This window comes from Gopherus evgoodei, chromosome 1, assembly GCF_007399415.2.
Source record: "Gopherus evgoodei ecotype Sinaloan lineage chromosome 1, rGopEvg1_v1.p, whole genome shotgun sequence".
In the NCBI taxonomy this organism is placed as follows: domain Eukaryota; kingdom Metazoa; phylum Chordata; order Testudines; family Testudinidae; genus Gopherus; species Gopherus evgoodei.
Genome location: NC_044322.1, coordinates 48,974,306 through 48,997,555, shown reverse-complemented (window position 1 = coordinate 48,997,555; position 23,250 = coordinate 48,974,306).

Here is a 23,250-nt window from a genome sequence, read left to right as displayed (position 1 = left end):
TGCTGTCTATGCAGCTATTTTCAGAGCACTAGTGCAATCCCTAGTAGCCCAAGTTTATCAACCTGAACTGGGAGGCTCACTCCAAAATGCAGTGTAGACATACCCTGCCAGATAGGAGATGGGGCCTGGAAAAGCCAAAATTCAGAAGAAAAAAAATCAGTAAAACCCAAATACTAGCTGTTTAAAACCCAGGAATGTTTTGGAGAAAACTGGTAAATACCAAAAACAAAGGACCCTAGAATCATATGGTATCACATTTTTCGGCTGCTCATAACTTTCTTAAGCACGTTCTGTTTCGGTCATAAATTTTTCCTGCTTTGTCTCAGCCCAAGGATGTGGGGGGATTTTTGTTTATGTGTGTTTTGAGTGGGGAGGGCAGGACATGGAAGTTTGCCTAAATCTGTTCAACTGTTTTTGAGTTCTGCATCTGTATAGTTGTCCCACAGGTTCCAATCAGAAACATGCATAATGGAGATCCAAGATGGTTCACACTAAGGATATGTTTACACTATAGGATTATTCTGACTTTACAGAAACCAGTTTTTGGAAACAGATTGTATAAAGTCGAGTGCACACAGCCACACTAAGCACATTAATTCGGCGGTGTGCGTCCATGTACTGAGGCTAGCGTTGATTTCTGGAGCGTTGCACTGTGGGTAGCTATCCCGTAGCTATCCCATAGTTCCTGCAGTCTCACCCGCCTATTGGAATTCTGGGTTGAGATCCCAATGCATGATGGGGCAAAAACAGTGTAGCGGGTAATTCTGGGTAAATGTCATCACTCAATCCTCCCTCCGTGAAAGCAATGGCAGACAATCATTTCACGCCCTTTTCCCTGGGTTGCCCGGGCAGACATCATATCATGGCAGCCATGGAGCCCATTCAGCCTTTTTTCACTGTCACCTTATGTCTACTGGATGTTGCTAACAGACGCAGTACTGCAGCGCTACACAGCAGCATGCCCTTGCCTTTGCAAGTTAGCGAAAATGGTTACCAGCCCTACTGTACCGTCCGCTGCTTTGCAAGTTGACAATAACGGTTACCAGTTATACTGTACCATCTGCTGCTGTCATGGGTGATCCTGGCCGGCCTCGGTGAGGTTGGCTGGGGGCACATGAACAAAAATGGGAATGGCTCCCCAGGTCATTCCCTTCTTTAAGTTTTGTCTAAAGAGAGAGTCAGTTCTGCCTAGACTATCAGGCAAGCCTACTAAAGAACCAGAGAGGCAAATGGCCGCTCTGGGTCAGAGTCCCAGACATCCTGCAGTAATGATAAGCTGCATGCCATTCTAGGGAGTGCCCCTACAACAATGCCACCCATTGCTTCCCTCCTTCCTCACCCCTCCTGGGCTACCATGGCAGTTATCCCCCCATTTGTGTGATGAAGTAATAAAGAATGCGTGAATTTGAAACAACACTGACTTTATTGACTCTGCAAGCAGAGATCAAAGGGGGGAGGGGAGGGCAGCCTCCAGCTGTTATGATATTCCAGGCAAGACTGAATCTCCATTAGACAAAGCTTAAAGAAGAGAATGACCTGGGAGTCATTCTCATTTTTGCATAGGCGCCCCCAATAGACCTCACCAAGGCCAGCCAGGAGCAGTCACAGAACGACAATGATGGATATCAGTCATACTGTACTGTCTGCCATCCGCAAGGAAAGGGAAGGGAAGGGGATGCTGCTGTTTAGCGCTGCAGCACCGCGTCTGCCAGTAGCATCTAGTAGAGATATGGTGACACTGAAAAAAGGCGAGAAAGGATTTTTTTCCCTTTGCTTCATGGAGGGAGGAGGGGGGGGCGATGACACATACCCTGAACCACCCTCGATAATTTTTTTGACCCTCAGGCTTTGGGAGCTCAGCCAAGAATTCAAATGGTTTTCAGAGAGTGCGGGAACTGTGGGATAGCTACAGTCATCAGTCTCCCCTCCCTCCGTGAGCGTCCATTTCATTCTTTGGCTTTCTGGTACGCTTGTCTCAGCTCCTTAAGTTTCAGCACTGTGTTGAGTCCCTGTTGTGGCCTCTGTCCATAATAGCCTCGGAGATTTTTTTCAAATGTTTTGGCATTTTGTCTATTGGAACAGAGTTCTGATAGAATAGATTTCCCCATACAGAGATCAGATTCAGTATCTCCTGTATGGTCCATGCTGGAGCTCTTTTTTTATTCTGGGACTGCATGGTCACCTGTGCTGATCAGCGCTCCATGCTGGGCAAACAGGAAATGAAATTCAAAAGTTCTCAGGGCTTTTCCTGTCTACCTGGCCAGTGCAAACAAGTTCAGATTGCTGTCCAGAGTGGTCACAATGGTGCACTGTGGGATAGGTCACAGAGGCCAATACCATCGAATTGCTGCCACACTAACCCTAATTCGAAATGGCAATATCAATTTCAGAGCTACTCCTCTTGTCAGGGAGGTGTACAGATATAGATATTACGAGCCCTTTATATCAAAATAAAGGGCTTCATTGTGTGGATGGATGCAGCGTTAATTCGGTTTAACGCTGCTAAATTCAAAATAAACTCGTAGTGTAGACCAGGCCTAAGCTTTGTTTGTAGATTTCACTGAGATCTAGGAAAAGAAATCAGGTTTCAAGGAAATTGGTTCAGAGTAATTTTGTGATTATGAGGGATACATTTTTTCATGGACATGCAAGGCAGCTTTAGTGCAGGGTTTGGGGTTTTTTTGCTCCATTTAATTTAGATCACAAACTGTCCACTTTTGGAAGGGAGAGAACACTTCACAGTAAAGGGATTTTTATAATCCTCAGTGGGATACCAATGTGATTTTCTGTTTGGATTTTCAAATGGACAGCAGTGTATTTTTAAAGGATTAAGCAACAGTTCTGCAGAAAAGGACCTGGGGATTACAGTGGATGAGAAGCTGGATATGAGTCAGTAGTGGGCCCTTGTTGCCAAGAAGGCCAATGGCATTTTAGACTGTATTAGTAGATGCATTGCCAGCAGATCAAGGGAAGTGATTATTCCCCTCTCTTCAACACTGGTGAGGCCACACCTGGAGTAGTGCATCCAGTTTTGATCCCCCCACTACAAAAGGGATATGGACAAATTGGAGAGAGTCCAGCAGAGGGAAACAAAAATGATCGGGGGCTGGGGCACATGACTTATGAGGACCGGCTGAGGGAACTGGGCTTATTTAGATAGCAGCGTTCAACTACCTGAAGAGGGGTTCCAAAGAGGATGGAGTTTGGCTGTTCTCAGTGGTGACAGATGACAGAACAAGAAGCAATGGTCTCAAGTTGCAGTTGGGGAGGTTTAGGTTGGATATTAGGAAACACTGTTTCACTAGGAGGGTGGTGAAGCACTGGAATGGGTTACCTAGGGAGGTGGTGGAATCTCCATCCTTACAGGCAGGGCCGGCTCCAGGTACCAGCATTCCAAGCAGGTGCTTGGGGCGGCAATCTGCAAAGGGCAGCAGTCTGTGTGTTTTTGCCCCCAAGCAGAGCACAAGGTTGCTGCCGCGGACGGTGGGGGCAGTCCATGTACCTTTAGGGCAGCTCACATGTTTCCACAGCGGCAGCAATTAGGCAACAGCTTCTATGGCTGAAGACAGAAGCTGCCACTGAATTGCCATTACTGCAGAAATGTGCGTGCCGCCCTAATGGCGCACGGACTGCCCCCGTTGTCCGTGGTGGCAATTCGGCAAACTGCTTGAGGCAGCGAAAACAGTAGAGCCGGCCCTGCTTCGAGGTTTTTAAGGCCTGGCTTGACAAAGCCCAGGCTGGGATAATTTAGTTGGTGTTGGTCCTGCTTTGAGCAGGGGATTGGACTAGATGACCTCTTGAGGTCTCTTCCAACCCTAATCTTCTATGGAGTCTCATTTTAGCACTGCAGTAAAGATATGGGTGTCTTCTTATTACAAGGGACCTGCTGATATGACTATTTACCTAATCTTACATATTCAGTGATGTAACTCCATTGACTTCAGTGGAGCTCCTCCCGAGTCAGATCAGTGTGAATGGGTGGAGAACCAGGCCCCTTGATTCCTCAAGGCACTGAAAGCCTTGTTTTGTTCTTGTTTGTATAATTCCTTAATTTTAATTTGCTGCCATAAACTTGTGCCAGATTGCTCACGAGATTTGAACTTTTGCCTGCATTTGATTTAGTCTGAGAATTCCTGTTCCCAGAGTGTAAACTGTTTTTTTAATTAAATTATAAACTCTTCAGGCCAGGAACCTTCTCTTTGTTCTATGTTTGTACAACACCTAACATAATGGGAGCCTGATCCCTTACTCAGTCCATAAGTGCTACTGCAATACCATTTGACAACAAAAAATGATAACCAGGCAGCCTTTAATGTGTGTAATGTCTTATTTCACTTTCTTCAGCCAACTTTTATCACAGGCAGCTCACATGCTTCTCAAGTTTTCCAAAAGACAACTCAGTGTTAAAGTGCATCCTGCTAGTTTTGAAATGTGAGATGTAAACTATTTCATTACCTTTTCAATTTCTTGAGTCAGATTATAATCCAAAACATCTTGACACCTTAAATGACTGCTTCTTGGCTCCGCTAGTCCTGGAACCCACAAGAGGAGATGCAATTCTTGATTTAGTCATAAGTGGAGCACAGGAGCTCATCCAAGAGGTGAATGTAGCTGCTTGGTAATAGTGACCATAATTTAATAAAACTTAACATCCCTGTGGTGGGGAAAACTCCACAGCGGCCCAACACAGTAGCATTTAATTTCAGAAAGGGGAATTACAGAAAAATGAGGATGTTAAACAGAAATTAAAAGGTACAGTGCCAAAAGTGAAATCCCTGCAAGCTGCATGGAAACTTTTTAAAGACACCATAATGGAGGCTCAACTTAAATGTATACCCCAAATTAAAAAACAAAGAGAACCAAAAAGTGCCACCGTAGCTAAACAACAAAGTAAAAGAAGCAGTGGAAGTTAAATCCGAGTGAGAAAAATAAAAAGGAGCATAAATCTGACAAGTGAAGTGTAAAAATATAATTAGGAAGGTCAAAAAAGAATTTGAAGAACAGCTAGCCAAAGACTCAAAGTAACAGCCAAAAAAAAAAAAGTACAGAAGCAGGAACCTGCTAAACTACCAATGGGATAATGGTACGATCAAGATACTAAAGGAGAACTTAAGCACAATAAGGCCATTTTAGAGAAACTAAATGAATTCTTTACATCGGTCTTCATGGCTGTGAATGTGAGGGAGATTCCCAAACCTGAGCCAGTGTTTTAGGTGACAAATCTGAGGAACTGTCACAGACTGAAATTTCATTAGAGGAGGTTTTGGAACAAATTGATAAGTTAAACCGTAACAAGTCACCAGGCCCAGATGGTTCATCCAAGAGCTCTGAAGGAAATCAAATGTGAAATTGCAGAACTATTAATTCAGGTATGTAACCTATCATTTAAATCAGCTTCTGTATCAGATCATAGAATCATAGAATATCAGGGTTGGAAGGGACCTTAGGAGGTCATATAGTCCAACTCCTGCTCGAAGCATGACCAATTCTCAACTAAATCATCCCAGCCAGGGCTTTGTCAAGCCTGACCTTAAAAACCTCTAAGGAAGGAGATTCCACCACCTCCCTAGGTAACCCATTCCAGTGCTTCACCACCCTCCTAGTGAAAAAGTTTTTCCTAATATCCAACCTAAACCTCCCCCACTGCAACTTGAGACCATTACTCCTTGTTCTGCCATCAGCTACCACTGAGAACAGTCTAGATCCATCCTCTTTGGAACCCCCTTTCAGGTAGTTGAAAGCAGCTATCAAATCCCCCCTCATCCTTCTCTTCTGCAGACTAAACAATCCCAGTTCCCTCAGCCTCTCCTCATAAATCATGTGCTCCACCCCCCTAATCATTTTTCTTGCCCTCCGCTGGATTCTTTCCAATTTTTCCACATCCTTCTTGAAGTGTGGGACCCAAAACTGGACACAGTACTCCAGATGAGGCCTCACCAATGTCGAATAGAGGGGAATGATCACGTCCCTCGATCTGCTGGCAATGCCCCTAATTATACAGCCGAAAATGCCGTTAGCCTTCTTGGTAACAAGGGCACACTGTTGACTTATATCCAGCTTCTCGTCCACTGTAACCCCAGGTCCTTTTCTGCAGAACTGCTGCCTAGTCATTCGGTCCCTAGTCTGTAGCAGTGAATGGGATTCTTCCGTCCTAAGTGCAGCACTCTGAACTTGTCCTTGTTCAACCTTATCACATTTATTTTGGCCCAATCCTCTAATTTGTCTAGGTCCCTCTGTATCCTATCCCTACCTTCCAGAGTATCTACCACTCCTCCTAGTTTAGTGTCATCTGCAAACTTGCTGAGAGTGCAGTCCATGCCATCCTCCTGATCATTAATGAAGTTATTGAACAAAACCGACCCCAGGACCAGCCCTTGGGGCACTCCGCTTGATACCGGCTGCCAGCTAGACATGGAGCCATTGATCACTACCCATTGAGCCCAACAATCTAGCCAGCTTTCTATGACCTTATAGTCCATTCATCCAGCCCATACTTCTTTAACTTGCCAGCAAGAATACTGTGGGAGACCGTATCAAAAGGTTTGCTAAAGCCAAGGAGTAACACATCCACTGCTTTCCCCTCATCCACAGACCCGGTTATCTCCTCATAGAAGACAAATAGGTTACTCAGGCATGATTTTGCCCATGATGAATCCTGACCCTGCCAGCAGGTAGGGGATCTTGGGGGACAACTATTGCACTGGTGGGGTGCAAAATAAACTTTATTAAGAAAATGCAAAAACAGAAAATTCAATAGTGAGGGGTATGGGGTTTGTTAAGGTAGACAATTGGGGAGGGGTTTCTTTTAGTAAATAGTATAGGGGGTTTCAACAGTGGGGTACAATACAGTGGGGTACAATACAGTTGGTAACCAATTAACACTGAAGTATAAATATAACAGGTAGCTAACAATTTCTATGTAAAGGGTGTGTCACAGCAGCATATAACCAACTAACAGTTATGGGTAAAATGTGTTAAATAACCAACAACTCTAGGTAAAAATGTGTCACAGTGGTGTAAATGTAAAATGTGAGGTGTGTCAGAGAGAAAAGGGGTAACCAATGGGGTTTTATGCTAGACTTCAGTAATACAATTGAGGTTTGGCAGCAGTAGGCGAGGGTGAACACGTGGGGGAAGGGATTAAAAGAGAGAGAGAGAGAGAGAGAAAGGCAGTGGTAGAGGAATGAGGTTGGGGGATGGGGGAAGAGGAGTATGTGGTGGAGCAGAGACCAAAGGCAGAGGCGCTGCAGAGGGAGATTTAAACTCAGGGAGACACAGAGAGCAGACAGGCTGCAAGTTTAAACAGCAGAGAGACTGCAACGAGTGACTGGGGAGCTCGGGGGGAGACACAGACAAGCTTGGGGGGGGGTTAGGGCAGCGGGAAGACAAACTTAACCACAATTACACAGAACACAGCAAAATCTTATTTATGATCTAACTTAACCAAGACTACACAAATTAGCAAGTAACAGAACACAATGCGACAATTCTTTTTTAAACCTAACTTACAGAGCACAATACAAACAATTCTTTAAACCTAACTTAACCACAGCTATGCAAAATGAAATTACAACTTACCTAGACTAAGAACCTGATTCTAACAGGTGCACCTTACACTATGCCGATTCTTTGATCAGGAGGGGGAGCAGTTCCAGAGGGTAGAGTGGTGTGTGCCCAGGGTACAGCCCCCGTGGAGGCGGAGAGGGGTGGCTGCAGCAGTGGGGCGGCTGCAAGCCGGTGGCCCAGGATACAGTCCAGGAAGGCACAGCTTAGCAGCGGCACAGGCTTATTTTTAGCAGCAAAGGCGCTGCGGAGCAAGAAACAGATTACAGATACAGACCAAGGAGTTAGCTTGGGTCTGTCTGCTGGGGAAACAAGGCCAGCAGCTAGGACAGGGGGAGTCTGCAAGAGGGAGTTCTTACCAATCCCCAGGACAGCAGCAAGCACAGAGGCAGGAACAGCAGTAGCATCGGAGGATGGAGAGAGGACTCGATTCACTTACAATAATCAGGAGATCTCCAGGCACAAATTCGTTGTTCGTGGGAGGGGAGTTTAAAAACGGGGGTGTGCTCAAAAACAAACAAGAGTGGGGAGGGGGCCCCCCAAAGACCCCTAGCTGATCAGACCAGGTGGCAAAGCAAGGACCTTCTCGGAGGTCTAATCAGAAAATGTCCGGCTTTAAAGGCAAACTCAGGCAGTTTCCCACCAGTACTTTTGATTGGCTCCTCTTGATACAGGGGAGGAGAGAAGGCAGGGAAAGGCTGCAGGTAAGCATAGGCATGCCTGGGCATGTTCTGAGCCACAGGTATGACTCATATGCTTAATTAGTTGGCCACTTCAGGTCTTGCATTTCTGGGCAGCGCCCCCCACACCGAGCTTGGGTCTGAACAAAGGAGCCAAACAAAGAAGCAAGAAGCCCCCTCCTTAGGCAGAGCAATGGCTCCAGTTAGTCTGTACAAGCCATTCCTATGAATAGGGCTGTGACTTTAGTTAGCACAATGGCCGGGAGGGATGGCCACACAGGACAAACAGAAAGGAGAGGGGAAAAAGGAATGCAGCAGGGGGACAGCCGTAACAGACAAATCCATGCTGACTGTTCCTGATCACTTTCCTCTCCTCTAAGTGCTTCAGAATTGATTCCTTGAGGACCTGCTCCATGATTTTTCCAGGGACTGAGGTGAGGCTGATTGGTTTGTAGTTCCCCAGATCCTCCTTCTTCCCTTTTTTAAAGATGGGCACTACATTAGCCTTTTTCCAGTCATCTGGGACCTCCCCCGATCACCATGAGTTTTCAAAGATAATGACCAATGGTTCTGCAATCATATCCACAAACTCCTTTAGCACCCTCGGATGCAGCACATCCGGCCCCATGGATTTGTGCTCATCCAGCTTTTCTAAATAGTCCTGAACCACTTCTTTCTCCACAGAGGGCTGGTCACCTTCTCCCCATACTGTGCTGCCCAGTGCAGCCGTCTGGGAGCTGACCTTGTTCGTGAAGACAGAGGCAAAACAAGCACTGAGTACATTAGCTTTTTCCACATCCTCTGTCACTAAGTTGCCTCCCTCGTTCAGTAAGGGACCCACACTTTCCTTGAATTTCTTCTTGTTGCTAACATACCTGAAGAAACCCTTCTTTTTACTCTTAATATCTCTTGCTAGCTGCAACTCCAAGTGTGATTTGGCCTTCTTGATTTCACTCCTGCATGCCTGAGCAATATTTTTATACTCCTCCATGGTCATTTGTCCAATCTTCCACTTCTCGTAAGCTTCTTTTTTTTTGTTTAAGATCAGCAAGGATTTCACTGTTAAGCCAAGCTGGTCATCTGCCATATTTACTATTCTTTATACACATCAGAATGGTTTGTTCCTGCAACCTCAATCAGGATTCTTTAAAACACAGCCAGCTCTCCTGGACTCCTTTCCCCCTCATGTTATTCTCCCAGGGGATCCTGCCCATCAGTTCCCTGAGGGAATCAAAGTCTGCTTTTCTGAAGTCCAGGGTCTATATTTTGCTTCTCTCCTTTCTTCCTTGTGTCAGGATCCTGAACTCAACCATCTCATGGTCACTGCCACCCAGGTTCCCATCCACTTTTGCTTCCCCTACTAATTCTTCCCGGTTTGTGAGCAGCAGATCAAGAAGAGCACCGGGTTCCTCCAGCACTTGCACCAGGAAATTATCCCCTACGGTTTCCAAAAACTTCCTGGATTGTCTGTGCACCGTTGTATTGCTCTCCCAGCAGATATCAGGGTGATTAAAGTCTCCCATGAGAACCAGGGCCTGTGATCTAGTAACTTTTGTTAGTTGCGGGGAGAAAGCCTCTTCCACCTCATCCCGCTGGTCTGGTGGTCTATAGCAGACTCCCACCACGACATCACCCTGGTTGCTCACACTTCTAAACTTAATCCAGAGACTCTCAGGTTTTTCTGCAGTTTCATACCAGAGCTCTGAGCAGTCATACTGCTTTCTTACATACAATGCAACTCCCCACCTTTTTTGCCCTGCCTGTCCTTCCTGAACAGTTTATATCCATCCATGACAGTACTCCAGTCATGTGAGTTATCCCACCAAGTCTCTGTTATTCCAATCACATCAGAGTTCCTTGACTGTGCCAGGACTTCTAGTTCTCCCTGCTTGTTTCCCAGGCTTCTTGCATTTATGTATAGCACGCCTGCACAACTCATAAAGCAGCGAGGGCCACATTACTCCAAAGAAAACAGCTGAGGGCCAAAACAACCCGGCCCCGCGGAAACACACACACCCAGCACCTCCCGGCCCCACAGAAACACCTCGTCTCAGCACCACCCAGCCCTGCAGAAACAAACCCTCCTTCCCCAGTGCTGCCCCACCAAAACATTGTGGGCCAAAAAGGAAGGTTGGGGGTGAGGAGGTGATACTTGATTTTAAATCAGCCAGTGGCTCCCAGCTGAAGAGGTGGCTGGGAGCCCTCAGGGGCAAATTAAAGAGCCCAGGGCTCCGGCAGCTGGGGGAACTCGGAGCTTTGAGAGGTGGGGCAGGGATTTAAAGGTCCCAAAGCTCCTGCCGCTGAGGGGAGCCCAAGCCCTTTAAATCCCAGCCCCAGCCCATCTGCTGGAGCCACGGCCGGGATTCAAAGGGCTCTTCAATGTTTGTAATGGCTCAGCCATTCCCAGTCCCTATTAAAACCAAGGTGATTGTATCTAGTTTGCACATCAATTCCAGCTCAGCAAGTTTCTTGTCGGAGTCTGTTTTTTAAGCCATTACAAACATTGAATCTATCTCGCCTTATAAGTATTCTCACACTTCTTATCAAACTGTCTGTACTGAGCTATCTTGATTATCACTTCAAAAGTTTTTTTTTCCTTACTTAATTGGCCTCTTAGAGTTGGTAGGGCAACTCCCACCTTTTCATGCTGTCTGTATGTGTATATATATCTCTTCAATATATGTTCTATTCCATGCATCCAAATAAGTGGACTGTAGCCCACGAAAGCTTATGCTCAGAAAAATGTGTTAGTCTCTAATGTGCCACAAGTGCTCCTCTTCTTTTTGTGGATATAGACTAACACGGCTGCTACTCTGAAACCTGTCAATATACAGATAGCATAACCATAACCAGCAAACCATAACTTTATCTTAGACACTCTAGTTGACCCCCTTTCTACAAGATCTGGTGCCACTACAGGACTTTGGTTACAACAATGATCTACACGGTCCCAGTTCAAGTCAATAACATGACATGGTCCATCAATGGCTATTAGCTAGGATAAGCAGAGATGGTGTCCCTATCCTTGGTTTTGCCAGAAGCTGGAAATGGATGACTGGGGATGTTGGATCACTTGTTCTGTTCATTCCCTCTGAAGTACCTGGCATTGGCCACTCTCAGAAGACAGGATACTGGGCTAGATGGACCTTTGGTCTGATCAAGTATGGCCGTTCTTATGTACATAGCTCCTAAAACCCTAATCCTGCAGTGAGCTATGTGCAGGGGAAGCCTTTCACCTGTGGAGATAATTTCATGACTGAGACCCAAGAAATTACACTTGGTACAACAGCAAATGTTTGCTTTCTCCAGAACTGCTTTTAAGGATTACTTTCCCTCCATAATATATCTTTATATGGGAAAATAGACTATACAAAGAACTAATTCAGAAACAGAATTCTAAGAATATTGGGCACTGAGGAGGGCATCCCAGAAATAGAAATAATACTGGGAATTTATGATTCACTGAACACTATTTTTAAACTAAATTTGAACCCTCATTAAGCATTGAAAAGTGCAGCTGCAGCTCTCTTTAGGCCGCTTTGGAGATATTTGTCAACCTATTACTCTAGGGGGGTTTTGGTCCTAGACTAACATAGTGTTTTATTGCAGATGAAGAAAAGAATAATTTGTCATCTGAACCATAATGTTCACATACTTCCCAACTGATTTCAGCAGTCACAAATTAGGTGACAAAATATAAAGGCTTGTTTCTCTTCCACCAAGCATATTCCAGGCTGCTGGATCTCAGAGATGTGAATGCCCCAATCACAGGTGCTGCAATGCAAGCTGCTTGCAACTCCTCCACTATGATGGAACCTGGGGCCATGCAGCCCCCAAAGTGGGTAGGGTTGGCCAGGATGGGCTTGGTGTTAAGGCAGCCAAAAAGGAACTGGGCAGCCTCCACTGTCAGGGCTCCTGGAGATCACCTGCTTGATTTAAAAACTACTCTGTCCTAGCCAGACCACTAGTACTACATTCATCCTCTCATGGAGTTGAATCATCCTCCTACCCCTACAGTTACAGTGATGAATCTGGCCCTAGATGTTTTTGCCATTAGAATGTACTCATTTGGGGCACACATTTTTAAAAAAAATGCATCAAAATTCAGAGTAACCCTAAAGGAATACTATAGAGCTGGTAGATGCTTCGTGGTCATGGATAAATCATAGAATCGTAGGACTGGAAGGGACCTCAATAAGTCATAGCAGCAAAGAATCCTGTGGCACCTTATAGACTAACAGACATTTTGGAGCATGAGCTTTCGTGAGTGAATACCCACTTCGTCGGATGCATGTAGTGGAAATTTCCAGGAGCAGGTATATATATGAAAGCAAGAAGCAAGTTAGAGATAGCGAGGTTAGTTCAATTAGGAAGGATGAGGCCCTGTTCTAGCAGTTGAGGTGTGAAAACCCAGGGAGGAGAAACTGGTTTTGTAGTTGGCAAGCCGTTCATAGTCTTTGTTTAATCCTGAGCTGATGGTGTCAAATTTGCAGATGAACTGAAGCTCAGCAGTTTTTCTTTGCTAAGTCTGGTCCTGAAGTTTTTTTGCTGCAGGATGGCCACCTTAAAGTCTGCTATAGTGTTCTCCTACAGGTTTTTGTATATTGCCATTCCTAATATCTGATTTGTGTCCACTTATCCTTTTCCACAGAGACTGTCCAGTTTGGCTGATGTACATAGCAGAGGGGCATTGCTGGCATATGATGGAGTATATTACATTGGTGGACGTGCAGGTGAATGAACTGGTGATGGTGTGGCTGATCTGGTTAGGTCCTGTGATGGTGTCGCTGGTGTAGATATGTGGGCAGAGTTGGCATCGATGTTTGTTGCGTGGATTGGTTCCTGAGCTAGAATTACTATGGTGCGGTGTGCAGTTACTGGTCAGACTATGTTTCAGGTTGGCAGGTTGCCTGTGGGCGAGGACTGGCCTGCCACCCAAGGCCTGTGAAAGTGTGGGATCATTGTCCAGGATGGGTTGTAGATCCCTGATGATGCGTTGGAGGGGTTTTAGCTGGGAACTGTATGTGATGGCCAGTGGAGTCCTGTTGGTTTCTTTCTTGGGTTTGGCTTGCAGTAGGAGGCTTCTGGGTACACGTCTGGCTCTGTTGATCTGTTTCCTTATTTCCTTGTGCGGGTATTGTAGTTTGGAGAATGCTTGATGGAGATTTTGTAGGTGTTGGTCTCTGTCTGAGGGGTTAGAGCAGATGCGGTTGTACCTCAGTGCTTGGCTGTAGACAATGGATAGTGTGATGTGCCCGGGATGGAAGCTGGAGGCATGAAGGTAGGCATAGCAGTCGGTAGGTTTTCGGTATAGGGTGGTGTTAATGTGACCATCACTTATTTGCACCGTGGTGTCTAGGAAGTGGACCTCCCGTATAGATTGGTCCAGGCTGAGGTTGATGGTGGGGTGGAAGCTGTTGAAATCGTGGTGGAATTTTTCCAGAGTCTCCTTCCCATGGGTCCAGATGATGAAGATGTCATCAATGTAGCGTAGGTAGAGAAGGGGTGTGAGTGGACGAGAGCTGAGGAAGCGTTGTTCCAGATTGGCCATAAAAATATTGGCATATTGTGGGGCCTTGCAGGTGCCCATAGCGGTGCCACTGATCTGGAGATATATATTACAGATCCAGACTAACACGGCTACCCCTCTGATACTCAATAAGTCATGTAGTCCATTCCCCTCCACTTGTGGCAGGACTAAGTATTATGTAGACCATCCCTGGCAGGTGTTTGTCTAAACTGCTCTTAAAAATCTCCAATGATGAAGATTCTACAGCCTCCCTAGGCAATTTATTCCAATGCTTAACCACCCTGACAGTTAGAAAGTTTTTCCTAATGTCCAACCTAAACTGCCCTTGCTGCAATTTTAAGCCCATTGCTTCTTGTCCTATCCTCAGAGGTTAGAGAATATTTTTTTCTCTCTCCTCTTTGTAACAACCTTTTACATACTTGAAAACTGTTATGTCACCTCAGTCTTCTCTTCTCCAGACTAAACAAACCTAATTTTTTCAATCTTCCCTCATAGGTTATGATTTCTAGACATTTAACCATTTTTGTTGCTCTTCTGTGGACTCTCTCCAATTTGTCCACATCTTTCCTGAAATGATAACTGGACACAATACTCCAGTTGAGGCCTAATCAGCAGAGTAGAGCGGAAGAATTACTTCTCATGCCTTACTTACAACACTCCTGCTAATACATCCCAGAATGATGTTTGCTTTTTTTGCAACAGCGTTACACTGTTGACTCATCTTTAGCTTGTGGTCAACTATGACCCCCAGATCCCTTTTTGCAGTAGCCCTTCCTAGGCAGACATTTCCCATTTTGTATGTGTGCAACTGATTGTTCCTTTCTAAGTGGAGTACTTTGCATTTGTCCTTATTGAATTTCTTCCTATTTACTTCAGACCATTTCTCTAGTTTGCCTAAATTATTTTGACTTTTAATCCCATCCTTCAAAGCACTTGCAACCCCTCCCAGCTGGGGATCATCCACAAACTTTATAAGTTTGTGTTAAACTGACTCATTTAGCTTGTGATACACTATCACTCCTCCAGATCAGCTAGGAAGCTAGCTTCCAAGACTGATTTTTTTTTTAATATCCCACACCCAGCTCCCCAAAAAGAAGGTAACAACTCACACACACTATCTCATCCCTGGGTAATAGTTTTTGGAGACATTTAGAAAAATAAGTACAGTTTTCAAGCTATGGCACCTGATTCTCCCCTGCCTTGTACCTTGTGTACACCTGTGCAAACTGGGTGTGTAATGCTACTAAATCAGAACAGTGGCCACTTCGTATTCAGTTTGCATTGGTGTAAATTACCTCACAAGAGGCAGAGCAGTAGAGAATCAAACTCATAGTAAGGAAGGCACCTGGCTTTATGGGTGGAGGCACACTAAATACATAAATACCAATAACATTTTTAAAAACTAGCTAAAGCATTTTTAAAGTAGTTTTCAGAATAGGTGGCATATACAGGACATGTGATGGTGTGGAGAGCCTTAAAGATTTTACCTGCACTCATTTCAGATGACCTACATAACTCATTTGTGCTTCCTGCAAATATGAATATGGGATAGCTGCATTACTCATACCAACAAAATCTTTGTACCACACTACACCATCATGTATTGCCTATATACATTATATCACAACATAGCAACACTGCACTAATATATTCTTAACCAATAAACATGTTTACTCAAAGGGCCAAATTTACTGGTGCATTCCAGCTGCTTTCCACCAATCCAGTCATGAAATGAAGCTATCATCCTGGCTATATCTACTCTAGAGCTGGGGGAGTGCAATTTCCAGATCACACAGACATACCCACCCTAGCTCTGCTCAAGCTAACATGCTAAAAATAACAGTAGCTGAGGTAGTATGGGCTAGCTACCCGGAGTACATACCACAGGTTTGTACTCAAAGTGGATAGACTGTTTCCCACTCACCACTGCCCATGCTACTCTGGCAACAATAGTATTTGTAGAATGCTATTTCAGTGACCATTAGTGTGAATGTCTACTTGAGCTGGGAATGACACTCCTACCTACAAGTGTAGACATACCCTTTGATGGCTTAACTGGCCAGTTTGAGGCAAAGTATCTCACAACAGCCAGATTATACCAATGAAGCTTGCCCAGAGTATATAATAGGTGTATATACACACAACCAATGCTTCTCAGTCTGCCACTCTTTTCCCCTCTAGTGGCTGGGCTACACACACAGGTGATCAGCTTGCTACAGCATTGGCTTCACAGCTCCATCTTGTTTAGCTCAGGCAGTATAGGCCCAGGTTTATAGAACCAGAGGTCCTTGGCTCAGTGACCCACCCATGGAAGATTACACACACTGTGTCAACAACGCTTTTCTTATATATCATTGAGCTTCACACCAAAGTGTCAATTTGACTGATGTTTTAGCCATCTAAGCCATGGTGCCAAAACTGATACAGATGCTTTTGCATTTTTTTAAATTATCATCATTGTTTATCAGACATAATTTTAATGGTATCACTGCCATAGCTATCTCAGTTTCATACAAGAAGACACTGCAGACAGGATTGTTATGATAAATACACACTTCATTTTATGTTGTTCATGACAAATAGTCTCTACAAAAGGTTCCCCTTCTGAGAGCAGAGAACTGAAGTAGATAGAAATAGACCAGAAATGTTCAAGTAGAATTAATAGATTCAAGGTTATAAAGTCAGAAGGGACCACTATGATCATCTAGTGTGACCTCCTGTATAACACAAACTATAAGACTTCTCTGAATTAATTACTATTTGAAATACTACTTATCTTTAAGAAAATCATTCAATCTTGATTTAAACATTTCCAGTAATACAGAATCCACCCCATCCCTTGGGCAGTTGCTCCATTAGTTAATCACCCTCACTGCTAAAAATGTGTGCCTCACTTCTCATCTGAATTTGTTTAGTTTCAGCTTCCAGCCTTTGGATCTTTTATACCTTTGTCTGCTAGGCTGAAGAGTCCCCATTATCAAATTTCTGTTCCCCATGTAAGTACTTATTTAATTGAATTTGAAAATCTTGTGTTTTATTGGCATGCAACCTTGAAATCTCTACTGGCTGTTAGAGTTCTAACAGCTACAGCCTGACAGTTGACAGTGAGCATAAGTCAAGTACCAACAGAATATCTTGTGTTAAATCCAAGTTTTTAACTCCTGGCAAGAACTCCCAGCACTGGACCAAATTCAGAACGGGTCAGTTAGACTCAAGAGACACATAACTAAGTATTCTGTGCCTTAGCTTAGAGGACAGGAATGATACTCTGACTTTATTAAAGCAGAAAAGGCATATAAATCAAAAGTGCAAACTAGGCATAAAACAGAAGGAAATAAAAACTTAGCAGTGATATAACTGTATAGAATATTGGGATGGGGAATGAAGAAAGGAGAAAATTAAAAGTAAAGAGCAAAACTACCTAGAACCTATAAAAGCAGCAAAGAGTCCTGTGGCACCTTATAGACTAACAGAAGTATTGGAGCATATGTAAAAGGATAAATAGACACAAATCAGATATTATGGCAATATACAAAAATCTGTAGGAGAACACTTCAATCTCCCTGGACACACAACAGCAGATTTAAAGGTAGCCATCTTGCAGCTAAAAATCTTCAGGACCAGACTCCAAAGAGAAACTGCTAAGCTTCAGTTCATCTGCAAATTTGACACCATTAGCTCAGGATTAAACAAAGACTGTGAATGGCTAGCCAACTACAAAAGCACTTTCTCCTCCCTTGGTGTTCACACCTCAACTGCTGGAAGAGGGCCTCATCCTCTCTGATTGAACTAACCTCGTTATCTCCAGCCTGATTCTTGCTTGCATATATATATATACACCTGCCTCTGGAAATTTCCACTATATGCACCCGATGAACTGGGTATTCACCCACGAAAGCTCATGCGCCAATACTTCTGTTAGTCTATAAGATGCCACAGGACTCTTTGTTGCTCTTACAGATCCAGACTAACACGGCTACCCCTCTGATACTTGATACCTTGAACCTAGATTGTTCCCATAATGCAACTGTTATTCATTATAAGCAGCAAAGAATCCTGTGGCACCTTATAGACTAACAGACGTTTTAGAGCATGAGCTTTCGTGGGTGAATACCCACTTCCTCAGATGCATGTAATGGAAATATCCAGGGGCAGGTATATATATGTGTGCTAGCAAGCAAGCTAGAGATAACGAGGTCAGTTCAATCAGGGGGGATGAGGCCCTGTTCTAGCAGTTGAGGTGTGAAAACCAAGAGAGGAGAAACTGGTTCTGTAATTGGCAAGCCATTCACAGTCTTTGTTCAATCCTGAGCTGATGGTGTCAAATTTGCAGATGAACTGAAGCTCAGCAGTTTCTCTTTGAAGTCTGGTCCTGAAGTTTTTTTGCTGCAGGATGGCCATCTTAAGGTCTGCTATAGTGTGGCCAGGGAGGCTGAAGTGCTCTCCTATAGGTTTTTGTATATTGCTATTCCTAATGTCTGATTTGTGTCCATTTATCCTTTTCCGTAGAGACTGTCCAGTTTGGCCGATGTACATAGCAGAGGGGCATTGCTGGCATATGATGGCGTATATTACATTGGTGGATGTGCAGGTGAATGAACCAGTGATGGTGTGGCTGATCTGGTTAGGTCCTGTGATGGTGCCGCTGGTGTAGATATGTGGGCAGAGTTGGCATCGAGGTTTGTTGCATGGATTGGTTCCTGAGCTAGAGTTATTATGGTGTGGTCTAGCTCAGGAACCAATCCATGCAACAAACTTCGATGCCAACTCTGCCCACATATCTACACCAGCGACACCATCACAGGACCTAACCAGATCAGCCACACCATCACTGGTTCATTCACCTGCACATCCACCAATGTAATATACGCCATCATATGCCAGCAATGCCCCTCTGCTATGTACATCGGCCAAACTGGACAGTCTCTACGGAAAAGGATAAATGGACACAAATCAGACATTAGGAATGGCAATATACAAAAACCTGTAGGAGAGCACTTCAACCTCCCTGGCCACACTATAGCAGACCTTAAGATGGCCATCCTGCAGCAAAAAAAACTTCAGGACCAGACTTTAAAGAGAAACTGCTGAGCTTCAGTTCATCTGCAAATTTGACACCATCAGCTCAGGATTGAACAAAGACTGTGAATGGCTTGCCAATTACAGAACCAGTTTCTCCTCTCTTGGTTTTCACACCTCAACTGCTAGAACAGGGCCTCATCCCCCCTGATTGAACTGACCTCGTTATCTCTAGCTTGCTTGCTAGCACACATATATATACCTGCCCCTGGATATTTCCATTACATGCATCTGAGGAAGTGGGTATTCACCCACAAAAGCTCATGCTCTAAAACGTCTGTTAGTCTATAAGGTGCCACAGGATTCTTTGCTGCTTTTACAGATCCAGACTAACACGGCTACCCTCTGATACATGTTATTCATTATGACTTTGAGAAATGCTTCTATGAACTGATAAAATGCAGTTGCATTGTCTGATATATTGACTATTAAAGAACACTATTAGATTGCTCTAACTGTGCAAAAGAAACCTAGTATCATGCACAAATCACAAACTGTAATTGGCTTTATTCATTCAGAGTCCCTTCCAACCTGGGTTCAAACCAATGAGTGACATTTCTATTAATCAGGTGGCCAATGGGAATAAGAACAAACCTTTTAAAAAAAAACCTTGAAATTCATGCCACTAAACCAGAAAGACATTCAAATGTTTTCAAGCTTAAGAGCCAATGCTATGACTAAAACAGAATAGAGTGAGGCTGATTCTGATCTAATTTACAATGGTTTCACATCTGTGTCATTTCAATAACTTCAACTCCTGCTGCACACCTTTGTAAGTGAGATCAGAATCTGTCCCACTATTCATTCTGATTTACATGACACTAGAAATAAAAATTATACAGTTGAGAATTTTATTGATGCATTAGCCTGAATAGATTCCAGCAGGTCCTCCAATGGGAGGGAAAAAGGGAGGAGGAGGTAAAGGGGGCAATTGCCCAGGGGCCTGGGCAATTTAAAAGGTGATTGGCCAATGTGCGCAGGTGGTCCTGGAAGTGACCCTGGATTCCAGCTCTCTCCCCAGAAGTATAGTGGCTCTTCAGTGAAAAGTAATCAACATGGTTTTTTTTATCCTCAAAGAAAGCAAATATGAGTCAAATTCTTTTCTTTCTTCTTCAGAGCCCAGCAATGGGTCAGATCCTCAGCTGGTGGAGACCAGTGTAGTTCCATTGACTTTATGCCAGTGCTCCAGCTTGCCATGCACTAACTATCCATATGGACCCTGCTGCTGAGCACTAAAAGTTCCCTAGGCTATGACCACACTACAGCTTAAATCGACATGAGTTACATCACTCAGGGGTGTGAATTAGCCCCTATAAGCTGCTGTAAACCTTCTGTATAGCTGCTCTAAGACAATGGGGCAGAACTGTCCCATTGGCTTAATTACTCCAGCCCCCGCGAGTGGCAGTAGCTATATCGGCAGGAGAAGCTCTCCCGCCAACATAGCGCTGTTCACACCAGCACTTAAATCAGCATTAATTATGTTCTCTGAGGAGTGGCTAATTGACAACCTTTAGTGACATAATTTATGTCGACTAAAGTTGTAGTGTAGCCATAGCCCTAGTATGCTTTGATCTACTGCTGTTTCAAACTGCAGTAATAAAGTTCATGTTACCTCATATGCACTTTAAAAGGCAATGCAAAACTGCAGAACTTGATAGGTAAATGTGCCATCTCTCTACTTTTCCCAAGAGGAAAAGAGCTAAGAAGTTGCAGCAAAGCACGATTGTTTCATCATCTGAGCACAGTGTACTAGAGCCTTAGCTGGCATAAATTGGCATATCTCCATTGAAGGACATGGACCTGACAATTCTCATTTCTTTGGAGGAAGAACCCTAGGGTTTTTAAGTAAGTTATAAACAGTTTTTAAAGGATTTCACTTATGGGAAGAGTTATACTGACCCTCTAAAACAGTAAGAGTAGTCAAAGAATCCTGAGTTGAGGAAAATTCTTCTTAATATGAAAACACATTCTTAACTAAATGGATAGTGATGACCCCAAAATAGTTTAAATATTCACTATCATCTGAAAAGAATTGTTGCACCTATCTGATCACCCATGTGCAATCCAGATGAAACAGAACAGATGGAAAATAAGCCCTGAATATTTTAAATTCTAAGGCTTCTATCTTGGATCTGTTTACAGATATGTAGCTTATCTTACATGCATGGAAAGAAAAATGGGTTCATGGTACTGCAGTGTGTTCAATTTAAAGCATATGCATGTGTCATCTCACTAATTCCTGAAACTCCACAGTCCTTGGTAAGTCATGAAGAAATGATAATGATGATGATGATTATCCACGTACCATTTATCCATTTTTATTTTTTGAAAAAAGAGGAAGCACAGAGGAAGAAAGGGGAAAAAAGAATGTTAGCAAAAAAACAGAAAAAAAAATCATATAAAAATGTTCTGATTCACATGAGCTGTAGTGTCTAGACAGAAAATATGATAAGTTATCAGCAGCCCATTAACTTAACATATGGAGCTAATGTAGTCAGAAATGAGCAATGATTTTTTTTATATTTGCACCTGCATTTTCACTATCATTATAAGCCAGTAACTGTAGACAGACATCAGGTTTGCAAGTAGCCTACACTCTTTGTTTAACCAGTCATCTGTTTTATCCCCCCTTGTCTGCTTTTCATAATTATTTGTCTGTGAAACCTGTGTACATTGACAGCTTGCTACATGAACTCTTCCATTTAATTCAGACCAGATCCAGTTGAAGAAGGTATAGTGTAAAGCTGCTTCACTAGAGAATATAGAACCCTTTGAACTCAGAAATTGTAAGAAACTTTCCTTGTTGCCCACCTCTGGCTTTGGAGTTTTCCTGACTGAAAACAGGCCATTGGGCAGGATTCATCCCTAGTATAACTTCATTAGGTCCAGAGGAGATACACCAGGGAAGAATTTGGCCCATTATGTGTCAATGGAACAGAGTATAGAATCATAGAAGGTACCAGAGATGGAAAAGACCTAATTCTTGAGACTGAAGCCTAGGGCAGTGAGATCTGGGCTCTATTCCTGGCCTTCCCACAGGCTTCCTGTGTGACCTGGGGCTGGGGGGCAAGCCATCTGGGCCAAAATGTTCAAATTTGGGAGCATTAAAACAGGCATGAAAGGTCATATTTAAATATGCAGCTTCATTCTCAAAGGATCTGAGTACTCAGCTCCACCTGACTTCAACTGAAAGCACCTTTGAAAATCAGACCATTTCATTTTAAATCAGAGACTGCCAGGGACCTCAGGAAGTCATCTAGTCCAACCCCCTGCTCAATGCAAGACCAATCCCCAAATGGCCCCCTTCAAAGTTGAACTCACAACCTTGAGTTTAGCAGACCAATGCTCAAACCACTAAGCTATCTCTCCTCCTAGATTTAGGTATCCATGTTTGTCCTTAGCTTCTCATAACTCAGTTTCCCATAAAATTGTATTAATATTCACCTACAATACCTCATGGAGGGGGAAAGGGAGAGTTGAGGCTTAATTTATTCATGTTTGAGATTCTAGGATGAAAAATGCTAAATATCAAAGTTTTATTATTGCATATTGTTTTATTATATTTTTTCTAGTGCTTTATGCAGTACAGTTTTTACAGTCTTAAGCAATGTGGCTGTTTACATCAAGTGTTTAAAATGCAGTGCATCCCTATTGTCTTGCCAAATCCAAAACTTCTAAATCACACTAAGGCATTGTCTACACAGGGTGGGGAGCTGGTTCACAAAGTGGGTTGACAAGCATCAGTGCATAGTACACAACTCACATTAATAGTGGCTGCACAGGACAGCTGTGCTGTCTTTCAGTTTGCATCATTGTATATATAGGGTGGGGGCTCACTGCATACTAAACATGTGGCATTCTCAGAGGGTATTCCATGGTCCTTTGCTTCACTGCTGAGCTCTGTGCATTCTGGGATTTTTTTATACTGTGCATTGTGGGATGCATAGTGGAAGCCAGGCAAAAGCCAGGGGGATTCTGGGACTTGAGGAGCAATTTTTTTTTAAATGCCATGATTCTGCTCTCTCCAGCCCATGTGGCCTCTCTTTCTGGATAGGCTAGTGCCATTTTTGAATTGCTGTCAGCCTGCATGGACCCAACAATGCTTCACACTGATATGCTGAAAACTGTGAATAAGCAGAGGCTGCTTGAGTTGTACTTGAGGTCTTAAAGCTAGCTGGCTTCAGTTTTGGACTTCACCCACCTCAACACTGAGCTGGTGATGTAGCTGCAGCAGCAGCTCCTTCTGCAACAGCAGCAGTTTCAGCAACAGTAACGGAAGGGGGACAAGGAAGAAGAGGACAACATCACTACTACAGGAGCTTTCCCCCAAGCAGCTTCACACCATGCAGCACTGTTTTTGGGCTCAGGAAACCAGCATCACTTGGAGGAATACAGGAG